This window comes from Mesocricetus auratus, unplaced genomic scaffold (genome assembly GCF_017639785.1).
Source record: "Mesocricetus auratus isolate SY011 unplaced genomic scaffold, BCM_Maur_2.0 Super-Scaffold_100004, whole genome shotgun sequence".
NCBI lineage: Eukaryota > Metazoa > Chordata > Mammalia > Rodentia > Cricetidae > Mesocricetus > Mesocricetus auratus.
In genome coordinates, this window is record NW_024429189.1 from 83,596,470 (window position 1) to 83,622,254 (window position 25,785).

The window sequence follows — 25,785 nt, forward strand, 5'->3', positions numbered from 1 at the left end:
ACCCCAAGGACAATGCACAAGGCCTTATTAAGCTCTGCTCTGGGAATTCATGCAAGAGTGGTGGGGAGAGCACATTAAGCATCGCAAGAAAGCATCTCAAACCTGCTTCCTCCTTTCCTCAGCTGGAAATCAATAAGCTTTTGACCAACTCTCTATCAAAAAGCAGACGTTCGTCAGAGCAGCCACACCTGAGACTTCACATCCTTTCCCATTAGAACTGCTGACGGTAGCTTTTGAATCAGGCTGGATCAATCAGATAGAAAAGATAATCTTGTAGTCTCTAGCACACACTTCCGCTCTCAGAGGGTGTTGGGTTCTTGTTCTGAAAGGCTGACTTTCAAAACAATCTGGGAAGTATGACATCCAAAGGACCACAAGCATGGTTTTCTTCTTTCGTGACTTCTACTTTGTGACTGAGACACTTAGAAGATTTTTAAAACTTACGTCTTGGGGCTAGAGAGATGGCTCAATGGTTAACAGTCCTTGCTACATAATCATGAGGACCAGAGTTCAGATCCCAGCACCCAAGTAAAAAGTTGGGTGTCTCCAAATACCTGTAACTCCAGCGCTTGCACCCATTCTCTCTCTCTCTCTCTCTCTCTCTCTCTCTCTCTCTCTCTCTCTCTCTCTCTCTCTCTCTCTCTCTCACACACACACACACACACACACACACACGAAGTAACAATACTGTTTAAAAAAGCGACTTAGGCCTCTCACTTGAAGAAGTGCTCAGCTATTAAAAAAAAGTAAGTTTTGCTTGTATGTTCAATTTAGCGTATATGTGTATACAGTGCATCAAACATAAGTGCTTGTCATGTGTGTGGTCAATAAGTAAATTTCCCCTTCTTTATGGAGCTGATCAAATGTACAAGGGGAAAACAAAAAAAGAGAAGCAGGGATGGTCGCTTGGGGGCAATCCCTGTGTGTCAGGTGGCACAGACAGGATTGCTGGGAGTTTGGGCTACAATGAGGACCCTACAATGAGGAGAGAGGGCATGAAAGGGGATAGAGGAAGAAGGGGGGAGGGAGGAGGAGAAAAGGGGGGAGAGAAGGAGGAAGGGAGGGAGGGGGGAGGATGGAGGGAGTTTCAGAAATTTGTTCACAAGACTATATTTTTCACTCAGTTATAATTTCCCCGTGACTCAAAGTATTTTATAGCTGGCCATTGATCTTTCACAATCGCAGTAAGATATTAAGAGAGCTGAGTAACTGCCATCCAACTTTTTCTTTGTTTTGTTTTGCTTTGTTTTTTTTTTCAAGACAGGGTTTCTGTGTAGTTTTGGAGCCTGTGCTAGAACTCACTCTGTAGACCAGGTTGGCCTCGAACAGGAGACTTTATCCGATTTTCAGACCTTAATAAGTAAACCTGAAGTCAGAGTCTCTGACTTGACTTTGATTTATTATCCAGATTCATTGTCTTATTACTTCTTTGCAAACAGGCCCAGTGCCACAGGCTGCATGGTCTTCCTCAGAGGACTAGATGATGTTCGAGTACACATGGTGTGTGCAGGGCGAATATGTTCTGTGTACGCAGGGGCAGGTGTGTGTGAAGCTGTTCGCGCATGTGGAGGCCAGAAGGCAGCCTCAGGTGTTGGTCAATGGGAGCAGTCCATTTTATTCTGGGGACAGTCTGTCACTGGCAGATGTCTGGGTCTACTCTTGATGATTAAGCAAGGCTGGCGAGCAGCAAACTTCAGAGATGAACATGTCTCTACCTCAGTATAGATTACAAGCGATGGATATACCTCCACCTCCCCAGTATATAAGTCACAAACAGACACCTCCATGGCTGACTTTTAAAATGGGCGATGGGGGTCAGACTGGGATTCTCACATTTGGGTGACAAGCATTTTACTGACTGAACCATCTCCTTAGTCTCTAGATTTTATTATTTAGATGATGGGTCACCAGTATTAAACACAGAAAAATAAAATTTAATAGACAATTTGAATCTCTTTCCCTCACCCTATCCTCCTTTCATAGCTGTCATTCTCAGGCATACATTCTACATATATAATATAATGTTTGCGCATACAAACGCCTAGTCCCAGAATCGCTTAAGGAAAAAATTTCAGTTGTGAAAAAAAACGACAAAGTTTAAATATAAATGAGTGACTTTTGATATAGATATGCCATTCATACTGCAATCTCATCTCAGGACCCAACCTGCATGAAACCCTTTGGTATTGCCTTTCAGAGTGATCCCAAACAGGACAGAATTTTGACAGTTTGAAGAAAATGGGAACTGAGAGGAGACAAGGGAGGAGAACAATGATCACAGCATACTGTCTTAAAAAAATATTTTCAATTGAAAAAAGGAGAAGAAAAGGAAGAAACTGGGAACTGTCTCAGGAGCTGATTATGTTGAGGATGCTTTTGAAGACTTGTAGAGTCTAAGAAGACAAGTCAGAGGCCGAATGCACTCTCCACGGTTCGTAAAAGTTGGACTGATGCCATCGTTATCATTTACATCTCTGTCGCACGCCCACCACACTAAGTCTGCTTCAAAGCAACACGAATGTCCTGTTCCCTGGAGATAACATCGCGGGCAACCCTACCACAGCCAAGGTCTTGTCCACAGCCAAGGTCTGAGTGTGAAAGGAGTGTGCCCTTCAGCATGATTGCTCATTCCTGCTCGGCTTTTCCTATGTGACAGCTTGTGGCAGTGACGGGCCCCACATTCTCAGGCATGATGGAGCAGACTCTTGAACCTGAACTTGTTCAGAGACTAGGAATAGAGGAAATGCATCATTTGCCTCCAGGTGTCAGTCAGTACTGAGCTCTGGCTGCTTTCCTATTCTGCTATATGCATACATGAGTCTGTCTGTCCGTCTATCTGTTTTTTCTTTGTGTGTGTGTGTGTGTGTGTGTGTGTGTGTGTGTGTGTGGACATGTGCTCTATATTGCCAGTTGTTTTCATAGCTTTTTAACTAAAATTTTAAATTTCATTTTTTTAAATGTATCTGTATTCCCCTAGTTTACTTTCTAGTGCTGTGGTAGACTTGGGGAGAAAGCCTTTGTTTGGCGTGCAGGTCACAGTCCATCATCTGGGGAAGCCAATGCAGGAGCTTAAGCAGGAACCTGGAGGCAGGAGCTGATGTAGAGACTGTGGAGAAACTCTTCTTGCTCAACATGGCTTGTTCAGCCTGCTTCCTTATACCACCCAGTGATGGGGGAAGTCCTTCGGACCTTGCCCGGCCAAGAAAACCTCACGTTACAACCCAGGATTGATTGCCCAGGTGACACCATCCAGAAGGATATGGGCCTTCCCACATCAATTATTCATTAATCAAGAAAATGTCCTATGCTCTTGCATATGAACCAATTTGATGCAAACATTTTCTCCATTGTGGTTCTTCTTCCCAGATGACTAGCTTCTGTCAAGGCAACAAAACACTAACCAGCATGAATCAGGGTAGTCAAATAGCACCTTTATAGTAAAGTCTTACTATAAAGAAAAACAAGCAGTCTTCCATATTACTGGGCTCAGGGGCAATCACTTTTCACTCTTCAACTATTTATGCCACTTCTTACTTTATATTTCTAGAGAATAAGCTATTACTTCTTTTTGTTGTTGTGGCTGTTTTGTTTTTTGAGACAGGGTTTCTCTGGCTTTGGAGGCTGTTCTGGAACTAACTTTTGTAGACCAGGCTGGTCTGGAACTCACAGAGATCCACCTGTCTCTGCCTCCCCAGTGCTGAGATTAAAGGCGTGCGCCACCACTACACAGCTAGAATCAGCTATTACTTCTTAGATTTTCTTCTATGTATTTGACCTGTTACATTCTTGTTAAAGACAGAAGTGAAATGTCTTACATCAACCTCTTGCACGTGCACACATGCATACAAACACCTGCACAACACACACACACCATTCTCCAATTATTGACTTCTTATGCAGTTAGCCTTCAGTACTTAATTAACATGATGACATAAATATCATTCACAGGCAAAACGTAATCTCACTTTGACTTCACTTCCCTTTATGTAAAGCTTTTAGTTTTACTAGCTAATAATGGCCACTATTCTGGTTTTCTGTCTCCCTGTCATTAGCTCTTGCTGGGATGTCTATTAACCAACCACATCAAACAGTGCATAAATACATTCCCTCCTCTACCCTTAGATCAGTCAAGCAGAGAGAGTTGAAGGCTGGTGCTCAGCTCCATTTCCCCTTTGTATTCGATCCCAAGTCCCAGCCTATGAACAGTGCTACTCAGTTAGGGTAGGTCTCCCACCTCAATTAACCTAACCTAGAAATTGCTCATAGATAAGAACAGAGGTTGGTCTCCTGGTGAGTCTAGATCCTATGGAGTTGACAATCAATATTAACCATCAAATCTTTCTTCATTTTTTCCCCTGCTCTCTTATTGGGAAACTTGTTTTAGTTGAGTTTGGATCCTCTGAATGGATCCTCTAGCTCTTTTGTTTTATGTTTTCTTTTCCGTTTTTGTTTCTTCTTCAGGAAGATTTCTCCAACTTTATTCTTGAATACTTTAAAAACAATGTTTGTTCTTTGCATGGTTTATAACACAGTTTGTTCTATTGCTTTTCTGTGCATTTTTCTGTTAAATTTTCTGTTCACTTTGCTGCTCTTTTTGTTTCTTCTTCTTCTTTCGTTGTTGCTGTTGTTTGTTTATAGATCTTTGCTTGGTGTTGTGGTTTGAATCTGGAATGACCCCTGCTAACTTGTGTTTTGAATGCTGTTCTCTGGCTGGTGTCACCATTTGGGGGATAGGGAGCTTTTAGGAGGTAGCGACTAGCTGATAGAAGTACATCACTAGGGGTAGGCATTTGAAAATTATATATGAGCCCATCAGTGCAGGCCTCCTCTCAACTTCCTGGTCCACCATGATATGAGCAGTTTCTCACATATGTTCCCGCCACCATAAATTCTGCCATGCTTTCCTTGCCACGATGGGTCATATTTCCTGAAACCATGAAACAAAATGAACCCTTCATTCCATATGTTGCATTTTGATCATAGTAAGGCAGACGTTAACCAATGTATTGATTTAGCCTCTCATTCCACAGTAAAAGGATCTTGAGATCTTTTACTCCTGGTTTAGTTAAACAAGGCACATCAGTGTGGAATATTCCTTTATACTGTCTGTATATATGTCACCATGATTGGTTTAATAAAGCCAACTGTCCTATAGCTAGGCAGTGTAAGGTTAGGTGGGAGAACCAGACTAAGAGGATGCTGGGAAGCAGAAGGAGACTAGTCTGAGAGTGGGGAAGAGATGCAGAGAGAAGGAAGATGAACGTGCCATGCTGAATGAAGGTAATGCCACATGTAGAGGATAGATTTTAAAAATATGGTTAATTTAAGTTGTAAGAGCTACTTAGTAAAGAAAGTCTAAGCTATCAACTATGCATTTATAATTAATACTAAGTCTCTGTGTGGTTATTTGGGAATTGGCTGGTGGGACAGAAAAGTCCACCTACATCTAAGAGCCAATCAAAAGCATTCTACTTAATTCCTATGTCTGGGTAGGCTTTGCTAACCAGTGGCATTTACTCTATGACAAGAAATATTTGCTGGCTATAACAAATGTCAGAACCTATAGGTCTTTCTTGCTAGGCCAGTCAGATTTCCCATAGAATAACCTTTCTATTTCTAGCATGGAAATAGCACTCGTGTGTGTGCATGTGTGTGCTCATATGCTACACACACACACACACACACACACACACACACACACACACACACTGGTTCAATCCTCGGTGCCACAGAAAAAAACAGGTGTGGTGGTGATACAAGTCTGTATTCCCAGCTCCCAGAAAGGAAAGGAAGAAGGATAAGGAGTGAAATGTCATGCTTGAATACATAATGAATCTGACACCATCCTGGGATACAAGAAACTCTGTCTCAAAACCAAACAAACAAATGGGGCCCCTAAGATGGTTCAACAGGTAAAGTCACTTGCCATACAGACTTGATATACTGAGTTTGATCCCCAGAATCCAAGTCAAGGAGCAAGGAGAAAATTTACTTCTCAAAATTGTCCTCTGAGCTACATGTGTCTGCCCCTACACTGTACACAAATGTATACACAGTAGCAATGTAACAATTATATTTATAAAAAAGTATATAATATAATATAAAGTTCTAAAGAGAGATTTTTAGATGAAATAAAATGCTTAACTAAGGCCTAGAGCAAGCTCTCCATTTATATTAGTTAGTTTTTTTAAAGTCATATTAATAATAGATATATTAATTAATTAATGCCTAATTAATCCAATCCACTAAGAGAGACTTTAGAAGGAAGGGTTGAATTGTATCTGGAAGGTTCTATGGCTGAAATGCACATTGTTAGGCTCAGGTGAGACTTGACCCAGGTTTGTCTTTTCTCTCTGACAGTTGCTGCCTTTGGTTTTTATGCTGGTTCATTTTATGTTAACTAGACACAAGGTAGAGTCACTGGAGAGGAAGATTAGGCTACAGGCCAGCCTGTAGGGCTTTTTCTTAATTAGTTATCAATAGGGGAGGGCCCAGCCCATTGTGGGTAGTACCATCCCTGGGCTAGTGGTCCTGAGTTCTATAAGGAAGCAAGCTGAGCAATCCATGAGGAGCAATCCAGTAAGCAGTATCCCTCCATGACCTCTACATCAGTTCCTGCCTCCAGGTTCCTGCCCTGTTTGAGTTCCTGTCCTGACTTCTGTCAATGACGAATAGTGAAGTAGAATTATAAGCCAAATAAACCCTTTCCTCCTCAAGTTGCTTTGGCCATGCTGTTTCATCACAGAAATATAAGACAGTTTTCCATCTGTATTTTACATCCAGGCTTCTAAAATGACAGTGACACTGAAATATTACAGAACATCAAGATGAATAATTGCTTCGTTTGTTGTCAAATACAATGGCCACTTTGCTCAGAAATCCTCCAGAGGGACTCATATCCAGAGGGGTATCCTACACATCTGTAACTTTATCCAAAGGCAAAATGAAGACTACTTCCTCCCATCAGTATCCTTTAATTAAGAATCACATCACACAGGCCTCCATAATTGGAGAATTCATTTAGTGGGTTATTACAAGGTAAGTAATTTCCAATTCCTTGAACTCAACTTAGCTGCCCATGACCCTAAGCTTTCCGGAAATCTACTTTTGATCATGCTTGACTACAGTCCAGGTAGCAAACCTGGTCTGGGTTTGAAATCAGGAAGACACTGACAGTACATCCAGGAAGCAGATGTACTTTTGTTGTACAAAGTTTACATATCTTAGTAGAGTTAAACCGAGCTATAAACAGAGTCAATTGCCATTTCTTAACTGTTTATGTAATTAAAGGATGGCTTAACTTAATTTCTTCCACTTGTACCCTCTGGCAATAAAGATTGCTAAAGAGTTCAGTTCTCTTTTCAAAAGAATGCCTACCATATTCTGATATTTAGCTGCATTTCTTGAGGTGGTTTATCTTGGAGCCTACGATGATCTAAATCAGAAAACTTCACGTCGGACGTAGCTTTCCCATCCTCCGAATCAGTATCTATCTATCCTAGAAAAGACTATCAACAAACTCCAAACAAAAGGAATAGGCTTGAATAGGATTTCACCCCCAAACCCAGTCGTAAATCAGATGTAATTTAAAGGATTCTGATAGTGTGACCAAAATATACAAAACAGATGCCGTTACCTTTGAGTGGGGATTATTGGAATAAAATAGCAACAATGTACACTAACTCCTGCACCCAGAACAAAGCAGAAAGGGGCTCCTGATTTCAAGGAAAATGTGTTCATGATTCTTTACCAGTATTGGCATGTACATATTTGAAAATAAATATAGAATAAATTATATATAATACAAATAGGTCTTTTCTAGAACTCCCACTCACGTGTGTATGTGTATACATTGGTGAGCATGTGTGTGTGTGTGTGTGTGTGTATGATTATTGAGGACAGACATTAATATTGGCATGTTCTTCTAGTACTCAGCATATTTATTTATTCATTCATTTAGAAATAGGATCCACTATATATCCCTAGTTGGTCTAGAACTTCCAGTGTAGACTAATCTGGTATCAAACTCACAGAGATCTACCTACCTCCCAAGTGCTAGTATTGAATGTAGGCACACCATACCTGGCCTCTTCCTCATTTTTTGAGACAGGGTCTCTCATTATATTAGCTAGGGTTTCTATTGCTCTCAAGAGACAGCATGACCACAGCAACTCTTATTAGGAAAACATTTAATTGGGAGGACTCAGAGTTTCAGAGGTTCAGTCCATTATCATCATGGCAGGGAACATGGTGGCGTGCAGGTGGACATGGTGCTGGCTACATCTTGATAAGAAGGCAATAGGGAGTTCACTGTGACTCTGAGAGTAGCTTGAGTATAGGAGAACTCAAAGCCTACTCCCACAGTGACACACTTTCTCCAACAAGGCCACACCTACTCCAGCAAAGCCACACCTCCTAATAGTACCACTTCCTATGAGCTTATGGGGGGCAATTACATTCAAACTACCACACTCACTAAAGATGGAACTCACTGATTCACATAGCTGGACTGGCCAAAAAGCCCAATATGTTCTCCTTTCTCTTCTTCTCCAGTGTTGGGACTATAGGCAGGTGCTGCACCAACATTTTGTTTGCTTTTTTAATAAGGTTCTGGGGACTGAAATCAGATTGCCGTGTTTGTGCAAGCCCTTCATTTTGCCCATTGAGCCATCTCCCCAGCCCAGTGAGCAGAGAATGGAGTGAAGCTAACAAGGGTGGTGAGCAGACTCTTAAAACAACTCTCAAGATCCTAGCTACAGCAGGTGCACATCTTCTCCAGGCAACCCATCAATGCTCAGTCTGGGCGCTGCTGTGAGGAACGGTCATAGCTGTAACCAAGGTCTTGGGTGAGCTGGCTGTTAGTTGTCAGGCTTTTCCTCTGGAGGACAGGTCTTATCAGATGAGCCATGAAGAGAGCCTGCTGTGCTTTCCAAAAGGGACAGATTTGGACTATCAAAAGCGAAACATGCAGTGCAAGAGAGGCTTTTCCAATGCTTGGTTTGAGGCCAAGAGCATCATAATGCAGCAATGGCCGTGAACAGCCTAGAACTGGAGTTCAACCCCCAATGGCATAGGTCCCATGAAGATAAGAAAGACAATTTAGTCTGCAGCCTAAATGAGCTTGAAAGCCAGTTCTCAAGGGTCACCAGGATGGAGCCCAGTACTTTGGTTGCAACCTTCTAAGACCAGAACAGAGAACATAGCCACACTACACTTGGCTTTTGCTTCATAGATTCTGTGAATTAATACTTTTAAGCTGTTCTTTGTGATATTTTGTTATATAACAATAGAAAACGAGTGCAAAGACCTTCCTGGGTCTTAGAGGTGTTCTGCTGGAACCTCCAGCTCACTCCTGATTGCTCCAGAAAGCACCATTCCTGTCTTTCTCTCTCCAAACCAAGCCCTCTCAGAGAATTTCTGAACAAAAGGAAGGCACCAAAAAGCCCAGCTCTGCATTCATGGCGGCTACAGTAGCTTTTGACCATATTTGGGCACAAGCCCAGCTTGGGGCAGACATGTTATTACCCCTTGCCTACAGGTTACATAATGTCCCTGATTTAGTTTAGGTATGTGGCTTCTCCTGCCTTGATGTTTGGGGCTGGTGAACTCACCCAGAAGTTACTTTGCTCAAATAAATTTATTCTTTTTACTCTTTTTAATTTGGCACGATCTGGCAGAGAAATCTATTATCAGAATACAGAAAACCTACTAAGAGGGAAGTGGTTGTAGGCTGAGATTTCTGTCCCACAGTCACCCTCAAATAAACATATTGAGGCTTATATTAATTATAAATGCTTGACCAAGAGTTCAGGCTAGCTCTTACAACTTAACCCATTTCTGTTAGTCAATGTGTTGCCCCAAGACTTGTGGCTTTTACTTCTATCCCATTTTGTGTGTCCGACTTGCTTTTCTTTGGCTGGCAACCCTTCTGACTCTGCCCTTCCTCATCCCATCATTCTCAGTTTGGCTTTTCCATTTAACTTTATCTTGTTCAGCTATAGACCAGTCAGCTTGATTATTAAACCAATCATAGCAACATATATTCACACAGAAGGATTATTCCACAGGAGTTGGTGGGTTATATTTGTTATTTTTTGGGGGGGGGAGTGGAAACAGAGTCCCACTATAGCACAAACTGACCTCACTCATAGCTCTTGTGAGTGATGGGATTAGAAGCATGGAAATCCCTATAGAGATGGTCAACTTATTTTGAATAAAGGCAGTAGTTCATTTATTTTCATTGCTACTCTGGCATTATGTGCATGAGTATAATAACCACCATCTAACTGTTGAGCTCTTTCTAGTTTGGAGGAGTTATGAATAAAGTTGTCAAGGAACTTTTGTCCATTACTAGAAGTGCATAAGGAAGCAAGGTTCAGGAATCTATCATCCCCAGTACCACAGCCCTCCAGAGTCATGAGTTCTAAGCCCTGGGAATTCTGGAATGGATTGGTTAGCCTATTTCTCCTGCCTGCTTTGAACTTTCTAGCAATCCTATGCATGCACATTGCCTAAAGAAAACCTGGAGACCATGCAGGTAAGAATGCAAATGCACAGAGCAGAAAGGAGTGGAATGACCTTCACTCTGGCTGCTAATTCCAAGACATGTGCACCCAGAACTCAGCAAACTGAGACTTCCTGCTTGTTCTCATTGCCTTTCTATTCCTTCCCTAAAAAACCGATCAGAGAAATATCTAATAGACACAAGGTATTTCTCATCCCCCACTGATACAGGAGAGTAGCTAACAATTTCACAGTCCTTCCTAGCTTTTGGCACAAAAAAATAGAGAAGTTAAACAAGTCACCAGAAATTCCTTGAGTTAAGGAGAAGAAATGTCAAGTGTCCAGAATTCCCAGCAAGTGCTCTTACAGGTGTTTCTCTCTTTCACGTAGACACAAAACTAACAAACATAAAAATGCATCCAATCGCAATGAACACCAACAGCAATTTTGCTGTCACTTAACTTTTTGTGGGTTTCGAGAGGAAGGACCAATCTTTTGTTTTTTGATTGCTTGATTAAATCACAATTTTGTTAAAGTCAAGAAACAACAGAGACCAAACAGAAGAGGGGCTACGGTGAAAATGGCTTGGCAAATTGTCCTGCTTGCCTCATTCCGAATCTAACTTGTCTCAAAATCCCATTCTCTGTTGATAAAAAAATAACACCAAGTTACTAATAATATATTTGTATATATATTATTAATATATATTGATATTAATTTATATTGTGTGTGTGTGAGAGAGAGAGAGATTGCAAGAATGGGTGTCAGTCAAGCAAACTAGACCTTTGAGGTAATCTGAATTAATGAAGAAACTGGCACTAGATGTGTGTTGTGAAAAGAGACAAATTTGTCCAGACAGTTAAAAAAAAAGTCTTATGTAAGAGGACCATGCTGATGGAGATACAGGACGTAATACAACTGACCTTGGAACCCAGCTAATTGGTCCTTGGATCCCAGGCTGCTGCATATGAAGTCTTTCTATGCAAAGCCAATGTTTACCACTTCTCAAAACTCACACTTAACATTAGACTGCTGTCTCTCAACTTGGCTCCTTCCTACTGACGTGTGTGTGTGTGTGTGTGTGTGTGTGTGTGTGTGTGTGTGTGTGTGTGTGTGTGTGTTCATACACTCCTGGTACACTGGGCTCTTCCATTCATTATATTGGGGCCTTACCCAGAATGTCTGAATCCACTCCTGGCTCCCTGTGTGGTGGCAACAGAACACTATGAGTAAGATAGCCAGTTTTTCTGAGGGGTTTCCTGATCTTTCTACACACTCAGATAAACCAGAAGCACTCTGAGTCCAGACTTGAACTTCCACATGAATAAGTAACCTGATAGGAATCAACACACTCAAAGCCCCAGGAATGACTTGTTTCCCTTGAGGAAAACAGGGCTATTCTTGACAAAGCTCTGAGTATCACGACACCTATGCCATGATTGACAGGTTATAGACTTTACAACCCACTGGGCTGATGCAATGGTTTGGAGACTATGTTTTATAAAGCCAAACCACAAATGATTTTAGGAAACATGACAACTTGACCCACAGAGTCAGAGTAGACCAGTGCATTTACAAATATCCATGATTCCAAAGGAATTCCAAGGGAGTATCGTCTTGGGCATAGAGCATTCAGAAATTTCCTGTCGTGCCAAAGTCAATTTCAGTCTCTAAGACTGAGTCTCAGAGGGAGGTCAGGAATAGGTAGTCTCTGGCCTTCTCCCCACCCTATCGTGTGTGTGTGTGTGTGTGTGTGTGTGTGTCTGTTATGTGTCTGCATATTAATAGGCAGCCTTTTTTACACAGGTAAAAAAATTCTCCCTCAAAGTAAGAACTTAAAAGCACCCATTTTAACTTTTCTTTTCCATTTGTCAGGGTCTGAGAATTTCCTAAAGGAAGGATCCTACCAAGTGATATCAGGAAAGTACAAGTTCCATTTTGAATCCCCTTGCCTACAAGTCAGAGACCCTGAACTAATAACATTAGTTATTCCACCTGTAAAACAAAAACCAGTGTCTCCCTGACAGCCTGGTCATTTGAGGATATACGGCATTCCAAACAATCTACCTGTCCAGCAGACCATCGAGGAACAATAAAGCATAAGCCAAAGGTCTGCTTGAAATATTTAGTTGACAATTTAGTTATGCATACATATTTAAAATTGTATTTACATCATGGAGTGACACATTGGAAGTGAGGGTGTGGCTCGGTGGTAAAGGGCTTGCTTCTTGGGTGCAAAACCTTACATTACATTCCCAGCATTGCACGGCAATATTTATAACAATTATCGTTATCTAATACAATTACGTGTTGACTTTTAAAAAACACTGTATTTTTCCTTTTTCACTTTCTAAAGCTGTCTTTTTCCTTAACGGTCACCACACACCTTCCCCAGCAGTATTCCAGCTTGTCATTGCCATGTCCTTCCAAGACAGTGCTAATGTTGTTTAGTCCATGAACAACACGGACACTGGAAATGTCATCCTAAATGGAAGTCATCCATTTGTATCGCATTTGCTCATTTTTTTCATTTCCTGTAGGTCTATATTTGTAATCTCCATAATGTACCACTTACTGAATTGCATTCTTAGGTGACATCTAAAAGGCTTATTTTTAAAAATATCTCGCACTTGCATTTCAGAGCTAAAATCAAGAGCTACTTTGTCGGTGACACACTATTCTTCCTTCTGTTTCCCTGAGCCGGTTCTGGCAGATGACCTCCATAAACACCCTAAACAGACTCTAACTTCTTGTTGTTCCAAATTCAGGTGCTTCAAGAGTACAAAAGTCATGACATCATAAGGATGTATCTAAAAGGTGACTTCCTTTTTTTCTGGGAAATAATTTTTGAGACAGAAAATTCGTCTTATATTTAGGCAAAAGGATATATATTTAAAGTCAATACTTGAAATTAATCCAAAAATATCAGACTAGCATGTATTTTGTCTTTCTTTCATTTATTTGTCCCTGGAACTCCAGATCTCATCACTATCTGTAGATATCCATTCAGGTTGCATTACAATTACCCTCCCTTTCAAAGGAAACCACAGAATTTAATGTACATGCTCAACCACCTGCATGTCCTGCGCAGTGCCCACCCTGCTGGTTTACAAGGCACAGAGTATACTGACCAAGAAGACAGAAGAAACAAGGGTTAATTCTTGACACATTTAAAAAATTTATTTCTTTTATTTTATGTGTAGGAATTTTTTGCCTACATGTATGGCTGTGTACCATGTGCATGCAATGTTCATGGGGATCAGAATGATAAAACAGATCCCCTTGAACTGGAGTTACAGATGGTTGTGAACCATCTAGTGGGTGCTGGGAACTTAACCCGAGTCCTCTGAAAGAGATACAAGTGTTCTTACCTGCTGAGCCATCTCTCCATCCTTCATTCTTAGAACTTCATAGTAGCAGTTCTTTCTCTGAATTCAATACACCAACAACTTGGAGGCTGCTTTCCTATTTTGAATTACTTCCTTTCTGTGGAAGAAGGAAAACAGTGGTATGTGAAATAGCTCAAATTTGACTCCCTGGTTATTCGAAAGCACTATTTTGAATAACTTTCAAGTTGTCTTTCCCACCATACTAGTTCATTCCCATCAAAGAGGTGACTACGGACATTTACTTTAGTCAGGGAGGAAGTGGAACAAAAGTTGCCCTTCTGTTTGACTCAAGGTAAGAACAAACATCTATAGAAGACTTTATAGAGAAATCAACAATAAATACCCAGCATTCCACACCAATACTACCACCTTTTACTCTCCAACATAATATTACCGTGTGTGTGGTTCTGTAACAGATAAAATTGCAGTCTAATACTGACCACATCCCAAAGCTTCCTTCACTTACTGTAACTGTGGTTAGAGGTGGGAATCACACAGCAGCTTTGGATCAAATTGTAAACTAAATGCTATAGCATCAATTTAATAGACCTTACTAAAGAAATAATTGACTCTTATTTCCGACTGAATTTAAAGTTCTTTTAAAGCAAGGACAGACTTGGGCATTTAGTTCTGTTACCCTTAAAGCTTTAGAAATACAAAGGAATTCCATGGACACACATCTGCCTTTTTGCCCTAGATGTTGGCCACTCTATTTTACTAAGCCTCCAATCTTTCCTCTAGTAGAAAAAAAATCAAGTTTCCTAGTGTTCATATTTGGAAATTTTGAATAAAAATTTTTGAGTAGGGAGCTAATACTGAGTTGGTGTTCAAGATGGCCATAGCCTCCCTCCCGTTGCAAAAATCTGAAAATAATACTGATAAAAAGAGCAAGCCTGCTTGTGAGCAAGCCAGATGGCAGAGCACCCTTCATGGAGTCTGTTAGTTTTCGTGTGGCCTGTTTGGAAGATTCTCCCCAGGAAAACACATGGACATGGGACTTGGTGGCAGAGTCAGTAAGCTGTTTTGAAGCAAGGCCCATCCTCCCAACCCCCAGGGCTGCCAAGGAATGGCTTGCTTTGTGTCCTTTGGGATAATTTCCCTGGCAGAGTAACTACTCTTCTGGATGACTAAATATATCTCTCGTGGTCAACAGAAAGAAAACACTCAGGCTTCTTCATGAAGAGTTTAGAGGAAACCTCAGAGCTTACCCATGTTCTCTGGAGTCATGCAATGAGTGAAGTTGGGCATGTCTTGAATGGTTAGGACACTCATCTTTGGAAAAATCCTCATATTCTACTACATGTTTATTTGTAGAGATGGTCACTAAAGCATAACAAGAACCACTGGAGGCCACATGATGAAGGAGGCTTCCTAGAGTGGCAGGAAGTAGTAGTTGAATGAATATTTTGAAATCTCATACAGTCCCACTTCCTCTAAGTAATTGTCATATCCAAAAGAGTCCTGATAATTAACGCTGGCTCTTGGAACTGAATAGTTGCTACTAGGTTAAGTGTTTATTGCCTAAGATATGTATATGTTTTTACTGGATTTTTTTAAGACAAGCGTGGAGGTTTAAGACTATAATTCCAGCAATGGAGAAGCTGAGACAGGAGGATCAAAAATCCAAAGCCAGCTTGGGCAACTTTGTGAGACCTCATCTCAAAATAAAAGTGAAAAGAAGGCTGGGGATACAGCATAGGGATAAAGTACTTGCATAGCATGTGCTAGGTTCAATCCCCAGCACCCCACCTCACAACAAAGGTTATAATCTTGTCAGATTTAGACTCACTAACAGTAGCCTGAGCTGACTAAAACAAACATCAGTGTAGACTGAAGTTTGCTCTTCACATAGGCGTGGTATTCTCAGAACAGAGTTAGTAAGTGACCATGGGCACACTGCAGAGTGACAAGTGCACCTGAGAGTGAAGGATGTGCTGCAGAGTGAGTCCTAAAGAAGAACAATGTAGGTGACAGCATTTGTGTGTGTGTTAGAAATAGGGCCTCTGCTTCTTTCACACGTGCACAAGGACAAATATCTGAAAAGCACTACTAAGTGGAAGCACACATTCAGACCACAAGCACCATGCACTGAGTAGGATGTTCGAATTTCATGATTTTACCAAATGCTCTTCTTCTGACTCTGCCCTAAGCTCACATCCAGGTACTGCAGTTCAGATACTCACACTTAAACCATAAGGCTCTACGGTGTATTGATAAGCAGATTTTCCTCATTCTGCAGAGCCTTTGAAAATAATCTCTTTTTAATGACTCCTCAATTAATCAGAACAAGCTGTGTCTTCTAAAATGACTTTTTTAAAGAAATGAATACTGGTGGTGACCCTTCCTACTAATTCCAAGTCCCCTAACTGCTACCATGAGTTGTAATCTGTCTCATGTGACGCCCAAGCTTGCTTATATCAGTGTACCCTCAGATTCTGTATTGTGTGTGAAAACAGACTTTTACAAAAGAGTTCATTACCCATTGTACCTCTTAGGTCTAATCAAACAGATCCAGTGCATGGTAAGATTGAAACAAAAGGCTGGATTTAAATAAAATCTCACTTCTTCATTGGTCTCATAATTTGCTTACTGATGAATTCTGTTTGTTTGTTTGTTTGTTTGAGACAGGATCTCTCTACATAACCTTAGCTCTCCTGGAACTCACTCTGTAGACTAGGCTAGCCTCAAATTCAGAGAGATCTGCCTGCCTCTGCCTCCTGAGTGCTGGGATTTAAGGAATGAGCCACCATGCCCAGTTTGAATTCAATTTTAACTTCCCTGCCTCAGCATATTAAGGAACCAAAAATTTTCCACAGGTGTCTACAGTTTTTAAGATTATTTTTCAAGGACAGCTTCATTGCAATTTAGTTTGCAAGCAATAAAAGCCACCATTTTGAAATGTATAGTTCAGCTGGTTTTAGTACCCTTTCAAGGTTGTGCAAAAATCACAACTATCTAATTTTAGAATTATTTCATAGCCCTAAAAGGAAACCTCACATCCATTAGCAATTGCTCTCCATGCTCCCCTCCTCCCACCTCTGGTGACCACTAATCTACTTTCTGTTTCTATCGATTTGCCTATTCTGAGCATTTCATATTAATGGGATCACATAATACGTGGCCTTTTGTGCTGGGCTTCTTTTACTCTGAACAATGTCTTCAAGGTTCATCCATAGCACATATTAGTTAGGACTTCCTTCTTAGTGGCTGGCCTTTCATCATTTAGAGAGATTCTGTATTGGCTATGGCACTAAGTCATCAGCTCTCCTCAAGGAATAGCAGAGTCCTGAGGTCCACCCATTGAGAAGAGCCCATTAACCATGAGCTTAGTAGAACATCAAGGCAAAGATGCTGATCCTTCAAAAATAGTGATCCATTCAATATGCTGCCAAAACTTAATTTTTCCAGTTTGTGCAGAGGACACAAAACAGTTGGGAATAGCATTTCATCTACCCTTGTTTTCTCTACCTAACTTAGTGACAGTGCTGTCAAGTTGCACTACAACCCTTTCTGAGTAGAAGAAAATGCTTCCAGTGTGATTTGACATGTGGCTTATCTTTTCTCTTTTGTATTAATTGTTTGAAAATTTCATACATGAAAATAATGTTTTGAGCCAATGTACCACCATTTCTTCCCTTCTAAATTCTCCCACGTTTCCATATTATTTTTTTCCTGATTTCATGTACTATTTCTTAAACTCACTGAGTCTTCTTAGTGCCCCCAGTATTTGCATGGGTGTAGGACTACCCATTGGAACATGGTTAGGATAGGGGCTCATAAGGCCTCACTCCTAGCTCAAGAGATATTGCTAAGTGCTGCTGGGAGTGAAGTGTATGTGTGTGGAGAATCAGGGTTTATCTTTTAGTGACTGATTTGCTGGGTCGTTACTATGTGGCCTACTGATCATGCTTTTGTTCTGTTTCCATAGGTGGAAGAGGAAGGAAATTTTACGAAGTGATATTTTACCATGGTAACCATAGAGGGTAAGTCTCCATAGCCTTGTCTCCTATCATGAAGGTCGCCTTTTCTAATTAATTTTTTTAAGCATGGCACCAATTCCTTCTCCCTATAATACACCTTCTGGTCATAAGAATTTTGGCTGATTTGCTTGGAGCCATGGCATGATTTTCTTTGACTATAACTTTACATGTCTTACCGAATTTAAGCACACTCTTTCTGCAATGGTACCTACATGACTGAACATCATCATATAGACAGCACCTTTAAAATGCACACTCTCTCAGTTTGACTCTGTCTCAGTAAATCTGGAATGGAATCCACAAATCTTTATCATGAGTAAGTATTCTTGGTCACATAAGTAAGCATTCTTGGTTCCATGAGTAAGCGCTTTCGGTATAATGAGTAAGCCCTTTTGGTCCCATGAGTAAGCATTCTTGGTATCATGAATAAACACTCTTGATCCCATGAGTAAGCATTATTGGTCCCACATTGACAGAAGGGTTTCATTGAGAGTCCCGGAAATACTGTCTTAGTGGCTTCCATTCAGAAACAGCTTCACACGAAAATGTCCCTCTTAAGTGTTTATGCATTCTTGTATACATAAATGTTGCATGAATGATAGTGTTGGAGAGGACACAGACTTTATGTTATTGTATCGTTTTTTGCCTTGTAGATGTCAATTTGAATGAAATGACAGCTATTGCTGCTAGATAAGGATGGAGACAGTATGGAGGGCTCAGAAGGAGAAAGCTGTCTGGAGAGTAGGCAAAGAAGGAAAGTCAATTTATTAGGTTAGTATTTTGAGTAAAATTAATCAGTGGACAGAAGAAATACCTTTTTACTACTTCACATTTGAGAAAATATATGGTATTTGCCTCAAGGATAAGCTTTAAGATTGAGTGAGACCTATTTATACAGTAAGGACCATTCTCTACCTCCTGACTTCGCAGAAAACAATTTCAGAGTATAGATGGCATGAGGTGGTGTGTGTATGTGTGTGTGTGTGTGTGTGTGTGTGTGTGTGTGTGTGTTCCTATACCAATATTCAGTATTCAGTTTCCTAACTTGAACTTCTGTTTACTTTTGGTCCTGGGATCCTTTTACAAATCTTCAAGTAAAATGTCTTATGCAGGTCATTGAGGCATAATGGGACAAGTATCCACATGACTCTCCGGGCAGTAGGCCCGACCTGGCAGTGCACTCAAGTCATCTAGGAGAACAACTTGACAGGGCCACTTTAGGTATCTTTGTGTCCTGATTTCACCAGTGTATACATGTGCAGCTATTGAGTTTGTTTAAAAGAACAGCAACGCACATGACTGTTGTCTAAAACTGGCTACCAGAGTCTAGAACATCTTGTTCATGCAAAGGCTGTGTGTTCGTGTGTACTATCAATTGATGGTCAGTGTTCTTGAGGTTATTTATCTCTTAAAAGTTTCCTATGCTACTTGAAGAAGAGCAGTAATATTTCTGTTTTTTACTTTGTACTCTGTTCTTGAGCATCTAACACTAAGTTCTGATTTTTCTCAAGATTTTAATCTGTAATTAAAATAGTGACTACGTGAGAGCCCAAAGAAGAAGGCATGGAGACAATGTGTGAACCCAAGGCTAGCAATGTATTTGAGGCTAGGAATTTGGCTAAATATGACTCAGCACATCTGAGAGAAAAATGTAACCCAAGGGTCAGAGTTAGAAGAGACACAGAAGCTAGCCAAGCAAGTAAAAATTTGCTTATGGAACTTTGTGGGTTAAAGCAAAACCAGAAGTAAACTCAGCTCTTGAAGATTGAAAACGGCTCAGCTAAATGAACAATAACCACCCAAGAAAATCATGATGGATCAGTTTCCAAACATAAGAGCATATTCCTATAAAAGAATAACTTCCGGGAATAAGATGTAGCTCAATTGGTAGCTTGCTTGTATCAGGTCCCAGGTTTGATCCCCAACATCCCATAAACCTAGTGTGTTGGTACATGCCCACAATCTTAGCACTCAGGAGCTGAAGGCAGGAGGACCAGAATTTCAAAGTCATCCCCAGGTACATAGCAAGTTCGGGGTCATTCTGGAATATCCAAGACCCTGTCTCAAGACACTGAAACAAACAAACAAACAAAAAGGAATCAGTTCTGAGGCAACCAGGGTCCTGATCTGCTTTTGATTATTTGCTGCTGAGATTGAACTGGGAAAAGGAAAAGGAAAGAGATGGGGGGCAAATAAGATCATATCTGATTGTTCAAGCTAGTGATTGTAAATTCCAATGTGGATGTGGAAATGAGAAAAATAACAAAACAAAGAAGCAAGCAAAGAAAACCAACCCACCGTGAAGGATAGCAACTTAGTATGGTGTCCTAAGAGAAGCCATCCTGGAATCCTCTGTTTGGGTTTAGGGCTCCTCCACATGCTCACAGCATCCTTTCCTTCACCTGCCAGGCTTTGGTGGATTTTTCAATTTTCCTTGGAGTTCTTTATTCTTCCACCCTCCCTCTCCCTCAGTATTGCCCTCTTTTTCATGAATTTCTGATTCTTCTGCTTATGCTTCCCAAGCACATAGGTTACAGGGTACACTATCATACCCAGTTCTTTTTTATTTATTTTTATTTTATGTGCATTGGTGTTTAGCCAGCATGTATGTCTGTATGGGAATATCAGATCTTGGAGTCACAGACAATTGTGAGCTGCCATGTGGGTGCTGGGAACTGAACTTGGGTCCTCTAGAAGAATAGTCAGTGCTCTTAACTGTTGAGCCATTTCTCCAGCCCCCTATGTCCAGTTCTTGATCAGTAATCATCATACAATATATTTGGGGTACTTCCTTAAAACATTACTGCTTGCTTTATTTAGTCCCTGAGCTTTTTCTTGCCCCCCTTCATTTACTTGCTTATTTTTGCATATTCCCAAGTGGAAGTATGTGTGTTCACATGTACATGGGCATACTTGTACACGTGTATCTTTCTTGATCACTCTCTACTTTTTCTATTGAGGCAGAGTCTCTCAATTGAACTCAGAGTTCACTGATCAGCCAGCTTCCCCAAGGGATCCCCTATTTTTGCCATGAGAGTTCTGGGACTCCAGGCTGAGCAGCACACTGTCTCTGTGGGTTCTGGGGACCTGAATTCCAGGACCCATGCTTATGCAGCAAGCACTTCAACCATCTAGACATCTCCTCAGTCCAAAGTCCCAATTTTTAGCAAATGACATTTTATTATAAAAATGATTATATACGCTTAAACTCTGAAGCTACACTTATGAATCAATATCACTTTATTTATCATGAGAACACACTTCCTGGACTCACAAACCAACAGAGCAAGGATATGTCTGAAGAAACCAGGTCTGAGAAAAGCACTCATCTCTTGCTCTAATCATTTCCTAAGATGTTACTAAACCTGAGGTCATTCTTATTTATACAGCAAGATAATCTCCTATTCTTCTGGAAAATTTCAAAACATGGCCAGCATGTTTTTTGATCAGCTCCACTTCCTGTGGTGGGGTTTAAACACCACGCCAACTTTCATTAACTGTTGAGGTTTCCAGAGCTCAGGGTCACTTGATAATCTTGTAAACCGGATAGCCAATCTTTGCTAACTGTCACATATGCTGAATTTTACAGAAAAAAATAAATAAACAAAACCACACCCCATCGTAAGTGGCTCTCAGTCACAGCACACACTATTATCAGCTGTATCCCCAGGGAAGCCTGGGAAATCCCTCTTCCCTTACGATCTAGTTATTAGAATATTTCACAGGAAAAAAGAATGTTCCCTCTACCCTCCCAGGTTCTGACTGTGCCTCTGGTATCTAAGTGATGAAAAGTGGGAAAGAATGGATCGAAAATAAAGTTTTCATTATGTAGACTGATGATGAACTCGGATAGAATTAAAAGTTAGTAATTTGTCCAGAATTAGCAATCTTCCAACGTTTTCAATTATAAAGTAAAATAACACAGCATACTAAAACCACACTTGACTACAATATGATTTTCCAGGAATGTGCGCAGTGCTTCAGGGACTCCTTCAAGAAGGGCAGCCATGTTGAAGACCATCACAAGGGGTGGGCCACAGAGCTAGTCTCACGCAGTTCGCAGCACTCTTTTCAAAACAATTGTTGGTATTTCATTTTGTTCCTTTAGCTTGCTACTTGACTCCAGTTGAGGGAAAACCAAACTCTCTGTTTTCAGATTTTGTTCGTGTTCTTCATCTTGGACTTTAAAAACTATCTTTTTAATTAAACGGAGCTTGTTTAGTCCTTTATATAATGTGCTTATCCCTGTTTTAGAGCTATGTTAATAGGCACGGACACGGTAGGAGGGTATCTCCTTTGTAAAATAGCAGGAATAACCACTCATTAAAAAAAAAAAAAAGTCCAACTGGCTCCCACTCTTAGACACACAGCACATCTGAGTCAAATCCTCTTCCTCAGAAGCCTTGTGTTACAGTTTCCATGGGAAAACTGCAAAAATGCTCAAATGTGGGCATGTTATAATTAGAACCAAACGTGGGCTTTATGGGACCTGTCAGGATGTTTCTAGGAAGTCTGCTCAGTGTCGGCTTCCTGAGACATCCTTTTCCTACAACCGTGACTCATTCCTGCTTCTCCTAACTCACCCCCACTTGGTCTGGGATGGACAGAGCTCCCCGTGCTCTAGAGACAGAGACGAGGGGGCTGGTGTCCGGTCTGTGAACAAGAGCACCCGTCTAGGTCTTGTGGAAGTAGGGCGAAGGATTTTGCTGAACACATTTGAGGCCAGCAATATGGCGGGCGTGTATTTATCACACATGGAGAGACTCATTTCTTTGGCAACCAAGCCTAGCCCACGCTAATCCCCTCAAGTCCTTCCAATCCATCTCCTTTCTTCCTTTCAGGAAAACATGGTACAAATTCTCTGCAAAACAATGAATCTGCTCCTCGGGGGAATGTACAAGTCAGAAAAGCTTTTAAGGAGAGAAAGAGCCAAGGCCTTTGCATAAGCAGGCCAGCTGCAGAGCCTCCAGAGAGGAGGGTGGGAGACCGCTCCCGCTCCCGCTCCCTGCAGCCCTGGCCCAAACCTCCCAGCTACCGCCTGTCTCCGCTGCCTTCCCACAACCCCAAACAGGCCAGCCCACACCTCCGGGACTGCACCCCTGTCATTTTCAGGAAACGAGATGTTCAGAGTCCATCCTGGCATTTCTATGAACTCACAGAAATAATTCATTGACTCACAGAACCGAAAGAGATGATCTAGTCGTTTTTATTTTTAAAATGATAAAAATGCAGCCAGAACAGTTCCTCTGACCTACACAGGCTCGCTCAGCTCTGGGGGAGAGGCACGATCCCTATCTCCTTTCCCTTTTTCGTTGCCTTTTCAACCTGAGCTTGTAAAAGGCAACCTCGGGGTCGATTTGCCGTTTCCTGCTGAACCCCTTTGCTATTGTTTCCGGCAACGCTCTTCCAGTTTGTGTGATATGTCAAGGCTACACAGCTGAGCCAAAACTGATGCTAACGACACTTGCCTAGTGCCTAGTACTTGTTAAAACTGGAGGACTCAAGGCCTTTCCTTGGAGGGTTCTCGGATGAGTACTTTAAAAAAAAATCAGTTGTTTCCCAAGTGAATCTTCTGGTGAGGCCAGTTTGGGGATTAACATTATAAAGCAACACAGGGAGACAAAAGGGATCTTTGATGGGCAGGGTACCCAAACAAGAATAGCAGAGACATGCTGGGGACCAGGAATTTTGCCTCCTAGCTGCTTTTTTTTAGTGGGTTAACCACCAGACCACACTTCCTCTCTCTGAGAGGCAAGGAAAGAAAATCAAAGGTTTACCACTGATTCACGCTGCCTGCTAACACTGCTTATTGCGACATGCTGTGACCCTCTGCTCTGTGGCTTGGAAACAGATGTGGGGAGTGAGCAGCCTGAAGGTCTGAGGGGTGGGGGAGGCGAGGAGGCAGCTGGCCAGGGGAAGAACTTCCTCTGCTCTCAGTTTTCAGCAGGAGTGGAAGTTACTCTAAATTGTTACCATGCAGATCTGGAATTTTTTTTTTTCCAATTGACTGGCTGGGATTCCTGGTTTGCTCATTCTGTAGCAAGAAACCTGAAAACGTGGTAGTGCATGCTCCTGGCCTGGCTTTTGCCTCTGCCCTCCTCTGAGCTCATATTATGAAGCTGCAGGTTTAACCCCCCACCCCTCCCTCATGCACACATTAAAAGAAGTACGGAAATGTTAAGCTGCTTGACCAAGCTTACACTGATTTCAGTAATGCAGTTGTTTGATTAAAAGTGCAATCAAGCCATTCTCAACCACACTTGGCAGGCTTCTTTTAGTACATTCTCATCATTAGGCAGCTGGGGAACAAAAGTGAGTGTTTGATGTGGCTTACTATGTCAAGGTTTATCAGAAATATGAAGCTTTCCAATGTCATTGATTACAGAAATAGTTTTTTGACTATTCGGCTTAGCCAGAGGCTCTATTGGGGTGGAAAACCAAAATTGCAGCCTTGGTTTTCACTGGACATTGCAAATGTGGCTGTGCTTAACTGTCACAGGATGTAGAAACTGGATTCTAGGACCGTAGTAGTATAGGATTGCCAGACTTAGAAAACTAAACAAGATAGCCAGTTAATTGTGCATTGCAGACTTTCCAGATGTTAACATAAATATGTCTCAGGTAATATTTGAGACCCATATAAAAGTCACTCACTGTTAATCTCAAGTTCAAACTTACCAACTCCAGTAAGGTCCTTCCCATTAGCACCAGGGTCTCCAATATTCTTAACAAAGATTAGCAGAACACAATCACTTCCCTCCACAAGGTTTTCAACATGGCTTAGAGGAGGAAGTAGTCTATCATACAACAATTCTATTACTTTGTAATAAATGCTTTCCCAGAAAGTACAAAGATATATAGGAGCCAGAGGCAGTGAGAAAACAAACAAGGCCACCACAGCCAGGAAGGGTTCACAGAGTCACTTACATTTAAGTCCCGGTTTTTTGTTTTTTGTTTGTTTTGTTTTGTTTTTTGAGACAGGGTTTCCCTGTGGCTTTAGAAGCTGTCCTGGAGCTAACTCTTGTAGACCAGGCTGGTCTCGAACTCACAGAGATCTGCCTGCCTCTGCCTCCTGAGTGCTGGGATTAAAGGCATGTGCCACCAACACCTGGCTTTAGCTTCAGTTTTAAGGATAAGAAGTTCATTATACAGAGAGCAAAGGCCTAAAAGAATATGGTTAGTCCAGGATGGCTGGAGTATCCATCTAGGAGACAGGGTTTGTGGACAAGAAGGGGTGAGGTTTAAGGGAGTAGCTAGTAAAAGCAGTTTTCTTATACCTTTTTGGTAATGGTGGACTATAGACATGGATTGATGAAAATACCAACAACTTAAGACCAAAAATTCCAGAAGAAATACCCAATTAAGGAATGTCTGGAGACTTTATTCTCAAGGAAAGAATATATCTCTGTAGAAGGAGACCACAGGTATGCAAACTAGAGTTATAGTTATAAAAAAGTGGGAGGGAATGCCAGAGGGCATTTGGGGATCATAGTAACCATCTTAGAGAAGATAAATAAAACTTATGAATATCTAATTAAAATATTCAAGATTAAAAGAATGAGGACAAACAATATTAGTATTAGGATTGATAGGCATGGCATTACTACGTGCCCTACAGTTATTAAAAAAGAAAATTGGTAAATACTATAATGACTTTATGCTAATAAATCTGATCACATGATGAACTAGACATATTTTTGAAACACATATACAACTAAGTCTTATTGAAGAAAAGTAGACAATATGAATAGTCTCATATGTATCAAAGCACTGAAATTTATAGGTAAAGCATTTTCACAAAGAAAACCTATAGCCAAAATAATCTTACTAGGGAATTCTACCATATACTAAAGGGGGAAAAATGATTCTGAACAAAAACTTCCAGAAAATTGAAGATGGAATGCTTTCTTATT